The sequence below is a fragment of the Microtus pennsylvanicus genome, chromosome 7, assembly GCF_037038515.1.
Source record: "Microtus pennsylvanicus isolate mMicPen1 chromosome 7, mMicPen1.hap1, whole genome shotgun sequence".
NCBI lineage: Eukaryota > Metazoa > Chordata > Mammalia > Rodentia > Cricetidae > Microtus > Microtus pennsylvanicus.
The window spans coordinates 82,844,269-82,850,956 of record NC_134585.1 but is presented as its reverse complement, the minus strand read 5'-3'; positions in this window follow the sequence as shown (position 1 = coordinate 82,850,956).

The following is a 6,688-nucleotide window of genomic DNA, read 5'->3' as shown; positions in this document are numbered from 1 at the left end:
AGATAAATAGATAGATAGGGATAGAGATATAGGCTTATGTATGTGTAATGTATATATGACACCATATATATGTGTGTATATATGTAACATATATATAATATATATTTAGTTTGAACTAAAAGGTGAAAAAAATCTCTGGTCACATATTTTAAAAATTCCTGAGGCATTCCTGGAAAGATCCTGAAGTTCAGGTTATGAAATTTGAACTCATCCTAATCAAGTTTTCCACCTTGCTTGACAGGGAGTTAAGATCAAAGGGGAGGAGAGACTTGAGAGTCACAAGTTAGCAAGGAGGTAGTGCTGCACGGTCATTTGACTATAAACCAAGAAACCATTTTTACATTTATTTTATATTTTATTTTTTAAAAGTAAAACAAACTATCTTTTTTCATTTTACATGTCAATCCAAGTTCCCACTCTCTCCCCTCCTCCTATCCACTCCACTTGCCCCCTCACACTCCATCCACTCCACAGAGAGGATAAAGCACATTGTTTTGGGGAAGGTCCAATGCTCTCTCTACTATATCTATGCTGAGCAGGGTATCCATCCAAAGAGAATAGGTTCCCAAAAAGCCAGTACAAGCAGTAGGGATAAATCCTGGTACCACTGCCAGTGGCCCCGCCTTCTGCCCCAGCCATGCAACTGTCATCAACATTCAGAGGGACTAGTTTGGACCTATCCTTGTTTTTTCCCTGTCTGACTGGTGTTGGTGAGCTCCCATTAACTCAGGTAGACTGTTTCAGTGGATGTCCCCATCACGGTCTTGACCTCTTTGCTCACATTCACATGCTCACTGGACTTTGGGAGCTCAGCCCAGTGCTCTGATGAGCGTCTCTGCCTCTGTTTCTATTAGTTGCTGGATGAAGGTTCTGTGGTGATAATTAAGGCATTCCAACCAAGCTTGGTGGGTCATAAATACATTGGACATCACCGAAGACTCTGGCAAACTGCAAGAGGTCAATAGAGAACAGCATTATGAAAACAGAAAAGCAGATTTCTGTTGGAATCTGATTTTAAACATCATAAGAAGTGTTTTAGAAGAGCAGAGGTGAGGACAGGTTTCAGGCACTAAGAGTGAAGGATACCTGGGTAGGAAGTCGCTGAGCTGGAGAGAAGACAACTCCCAGAAGGCAAAAAGCTGAAGAAAATATGTGTGAGACATTTGCTACTCTCAAAACTCTCTTACCATTGAACCCTAAGAGACAGTGCATGCATCTAGCAGAGATATCAATATAATAGTTACTAGAAGTTGAGTAAAGCATCCTTTATTATCATTTTGTTGCTTTGCTAACTTGCTGGAAATCCATCCCAAGTCCCCCATTGCCTTGAACATAAAATCAAATTTCTCTGTAGAACACACAAGTTATAAGTCTCCCCCACCTGTTTACTCTTAAATTTTCCATTTCCATTCAGTGTTCGACTTTGCCATTTGCATACTTCTTTCTTCTGGTCCTGAAGCTGCATAGTGGCTGTTTGCCAACTGCAGTGTCTTCCCCAGAGTGCTACACATTGCACTGAACCACCTTCCTTCTGAAATTTACCATGCTGTTCAATAAGCACCAGTTTTCCCTGCACTTGGTAGAGATGATGCTGACTATCATGTGTTATCTTGTGATGCTCAGTTAATATTCATGGGGGGACAGATGAATGGATGGACACAGAGGATTCTGGCTTCATCTGGAGTCTATTTAGTTGGAAGAATATGACTTCAGGAAGTACCAAACCCCTTACTTATTCCCTGCTTTCCTGCCTGCCTTACTTTTTTTCCTGGTGTGCATTTGCATTATTCAATATTTTTTTTTAAATTTTACAAGATACATAGATTGTATTAGGAAGTAAATCACCAAACATTCCCAAAGAGGTAAGCTCTTTAGGTTAAATTTTAATACTATAAATCTTATGGAAAGTAAATGAATTTTTCACTAGAAGCAAGATGCTGATTTATATAACAGGAGAGCAAGGGCTAAAGTAATTGCTCAGTAAGTTTTCATAAAAGCCCAAAGCATCACCTCTGTAGGAAATTGTTGAATTTTAAGGAGTGGCATGGGAACAGGGAGCATGAGAGGGAAAAGGGGATTGGCATTTCTAGAAAGGAAGATAATAGCAAAACAATCTTAAGCTGTACTTTATTCAAATATTACATCATTTTTCAGAAAATTTGTAAGCTTTCTTTGTAGCAGGCAACACATATTTTGAGCACAACTACTCAAATCCCAGCTTTCCCTATAGCCAGAAGATGGGATTTCCAACAGTAACAGCCTATGGTGGTTCAGCTTGTATAAAAGTACTACTCAGGACTGTTGGAACCAGAGGCTTAATTATGAATTAGTTTTAGAATATTCTAAATATTTATAACTAAAAGTTTGGATCATGGATCTTAATTTATATAGTAACAAAATCATCTATGCTAATATTTAAATATTAAATTTCATAAATATCCATTATAATCGTTAGTCTAGATAGCAATATTCTTAAAGGCTCTGTCATTATTACTACTATGTAGATGGAAATAAATTAATAATCAACAGAAACTGACACATATGTCTTATTTCTGAATATAAATGGAAGTAATTTACGTATAAAATACTTAAACAAGGCCTACAAACGGCAACTGGATCTTGTGTTTTGTATAAATAAAACAAAGGATTCATAAATTTTTTTAAAAATGAGATACACACAGGTGTGATGACTGTATTCAGTCTTATTGGCAAATGAGAAAGGAATCTGGTCACCAAATACTCAGAGAAGATCCTCTAAAGTATGGTTTGAACAAGATTACAGTACTAACACCCTTTGACTGACACAGAATAAAATCTTTTGTCACATAGGAATTCCAGGGATGTTAGAAAACACACATATCACAGGAGACTTGGTTCTCTTGGTTTAAAACACAAAGTGATGAACGTTCAGGGAGGTTAAGGTGTCAGTATGTGCACACCTTGCCTTCCAGGTTCCGCAACCAGCACCCCCTTAGCGTGCTTCAAGTTTCTGTTTTGATGGTAGAACCACTGATTGTTTGCATAAAATGAAAGTTTTGCTCCTATCCCACCTTCCGTACATTTCTATATGAGTCACAAGTGCAGATATTTTGATCCGTGATCAGCTATGTTGCTTCTATGGAAGTTAGTTAGCCATAGGGGCTAAGCATCTCTGACCTAATTATTTACAGATAATAAAATGTGTCATTGTGTTTCCTTCTGGTATCTCTGTGTCCAACCCATACTTTGCAAAAGTAGACAACAGGAGCAAAGAATTCACCCGTAAAGAAAAAAGTGTCCCAAAGAAATGAGGAGTGGTAACGTTGCTGAAAAAGAACAGCTTCCATGCCGATGTTGACACTTGCCAGAGGGATTCCAGATGGATAGCCAGGGAAAATGGGGGAGGTCAGATGTCAGTAATACATGAGGAAAGTAGATGGGTTTGAAAGGATGATGACACCCTAGAGGAAGCAATGTTAGTGAAAAGCATGATGTCAAAAAAAAATACGTTACATTTTATAATAAGGAAAGTGTAGGGAATTAAACATGAAGGGTGCGGGAAGCAGGCCCATCTTAGGAACCTGAGGGTAGACTTGTGTTAGAAAAATGCTCCCTGCAAGCTAACAGTGAGAGCAGACGAGGCTGTTTGAAACCCTCTCTAGAAGATTTTTACTAAGTGATAAAACATTTTAATTCCCAGTGTTTCTAAGGCTTTAAATTGCAGTACGCTAAAATATACATTTCATAATTTCCCATTTTATTGTGAATTTTTAGTGTTCTGATAAAAATGCAGTACAACTTTCCCAATAGATTGCCAAAGTCTTTGTAGAGTTTGCATGCACAGTCACACAGGCATGTACTTCTGTAGACCAGGAGGTTGCTTCCTGCTAAAGGAAAGATACAGAAAACAGAACTTTAGAGTTGTTGGTCAGGGGAGTCCAGACTCCAAAAGTAGCACCGGCGATTGCCATCATCCTTGATTGCCCTCCAGAACCTGATGGGGAGATCCTATTGCTGAAGACACTGTGTATTTCACATTACACTGGAATCAGGACTTGGAGGAATCCAGCTGGAAGTGATTTGATACCCTTTCCCTTGAGTGCAAGCTCTAGTACCTGAAGATGCTATATAAGCTGCCAAGGTATAACAGCAATTAAGAGTTCTCAAGCATATGATAGCTGTAAAGGCTGTGAGGTACAATATTGGCTAGCATAGTAAAAGTGAAATATCTCTGGGACAACTAACAGTCACCTATACCGACATCAGGTCCACTCAAGAGGAGCCATCTCAAACCCGGCATGGTAAACCTAGCCAACTCCCTGTGGTTGAGATCACAGATTCTAGAGGGAGAGCCAACTATTGCCATGTTCCAAAACCAGTATAATTCTCAACTACATTCTAAGTATTTATCCTTATGTCCACAAAGAAACTCCATTTTGCAGAAGAAAGAGACCATTCCAGAAAGTCAAAACTGGTTAAAACGAAGAGAACAAAATGTAAAACTTTGTAAGCACCGACAGACACTACTAAGGAAAATTCAATTCAATTACTGACTTCACTTACACAGAGTTTCATACAATGATTTTGTATGCTTATATTTCAGCTGTGAATCATTGTATACAACTCCATGTTTAATATGTCTACAAATTGCATATGAAATAGAAAGGAAATTGGTTTTAGACTTTAAGCACAACCCAAGCTATCTCATTATATATGTGCAAATATTCTAAGACATGAAACAGTTCTGACTTCAAACAGCTCAGAGAGGGATACCCAATCTGTGTGAAGAACAAGAAAAGATATTTAGCTGAAAACTAAGATGTATAAAGAGTTCAAAGCACAATAATTAAATTCTTTAGTGTAGAAATAAATCCCAGTGTGCATATGCAATTATAATCAGTGTGATCATAATAAAATTAGGACATGAAATAATAGTATATGCTTGTGTTAAGCATACTGACATGTCAAGACAATTCCCTCCATAGAGCAACAGAGAACTGTAAAACATATTTTAGGGAGTTTCTGTCTTTATAATATTTGAACAACTGAAAACCACAGTAGCTTCCAAATTTCACTAGTGGGTATAATTTTATATAGACACAGTCACCAATAATAATTGATATGTATTATGTTTTATCACATATTTTAGGCACATCTTAAAATGCACATCACCTAGTTTATAATGAGATAATTGGCCTGCAAATATAACAGTGCCATGATCGCAGACAAGCAATTCTTTGGTAACCTTATGATGGAAGCTTTTTGTTGCTGTTTGTTTTGTTTTGTTGGCATAAAAAGAACTCTGTAATACAAGAAAGTGTGTGTGGGTGAAAATAACTGAGCTAATTTCCCAAGGAAACTTCCTATAGAGTTGAGGGAAGCCAGCTGGGGCATTGTGCTAAGTTTTATCGCACCTCTATGTACTTGGTCATTAAGTCTGCTTTTATAACACAATACTAGCTCCAGAATGAGAAAAGCTATGTCATGAGAGTTCCTGAGATTATAAAGTTCGTACTTGTGAATTCTCAGTGTGGTCACTGCTTCTCTGTTGATGTGATACAATACTGAACAAAGACAGCTTGGGGAGGAAAGCATCCGTTTTCTCTTACAGGTTATATAATCTAGCCCTGAGGGGAGCCAAGACAGGTTACTGAAGACAGGAACCTAGAGGCAGGCAAGAACTGAAGCAACCCTCACGGCCTGAAGCACTCAGGAGAGAGGGCCCTACACCTCAACTGGGCAGCGCAGTAGAGCTGACCCTATTCACAGGGGAAAGCTTGAGCTAGCCCTCAAGGGTGTGAGAATGGGAGGGCAGGCAAAGTCTGCCATGAGGTGAGGGAGAGATGCCTCCCTTCATCCCTCACTACCTACAGCAGGTGAGGAACATGACCCAACCCTTCACCAGCTGCAGCACTTGGGAGAATGGGCCCTGCACCTCACCTGGGCACTACGGTAGGGTTGACCCTGTAAATGGGGACATGGGTGAGCCATCCCTGAGGGACAGAGAGGAACATGCCTGGTACTGCCTCCCTTATCTGCAGTGTAGTAGTGGGGACAAGGACAAGATGCCCTCCTTCTTTGCCCCTGCTGCCTACAACTGTCAAAGGAGCTGACCCTCATTTGACCAACTGCAGCACTCAGGAAAGTGGACCCTGACCTAATCTGGACAGCACAGTAGAACTGACTGTGTCCATGGGGGTGGGGTGAGCCAGACCAAGAATATGAGAGAGAGAGAGAGAGAGAGAGAGAGAGAGAGAGAGAGAGAGAGAGAGAGAGATGCTTCCGGATTAAGATTATGTTTATTTGTATTCTTAATGGCAATATCTTCAATCCTTTTAAGATTTATTTTTTGTTACTTTTATTTTATTATTTTTTGAGACAGAGGCTAACTGTATAACCTTTGCTAGCCTGGAAACTCCTATGTAGGCCAGGCTGGCCTTGAACTCATAGATCCACATGCCTCTGTCTCCCAAATGCTGGGATTAAAAGCACAAGCCACCATGCCTGGCAAGGTTATGTTTTGTTAATATGTACTGAAGTTGCATAGAAGCAGTTGGAAAGGCACTAAATATTTTTCATTCAAATCCATGACTAGTTTATACTATTAAATCTCCTTGGCAGAGATGTGGGTTACACAGATGATAAAACACCATGGCTGACTTCAGTCAACATACAGTGTGTGAGAAGATAGATATTTAAATAAATTGCT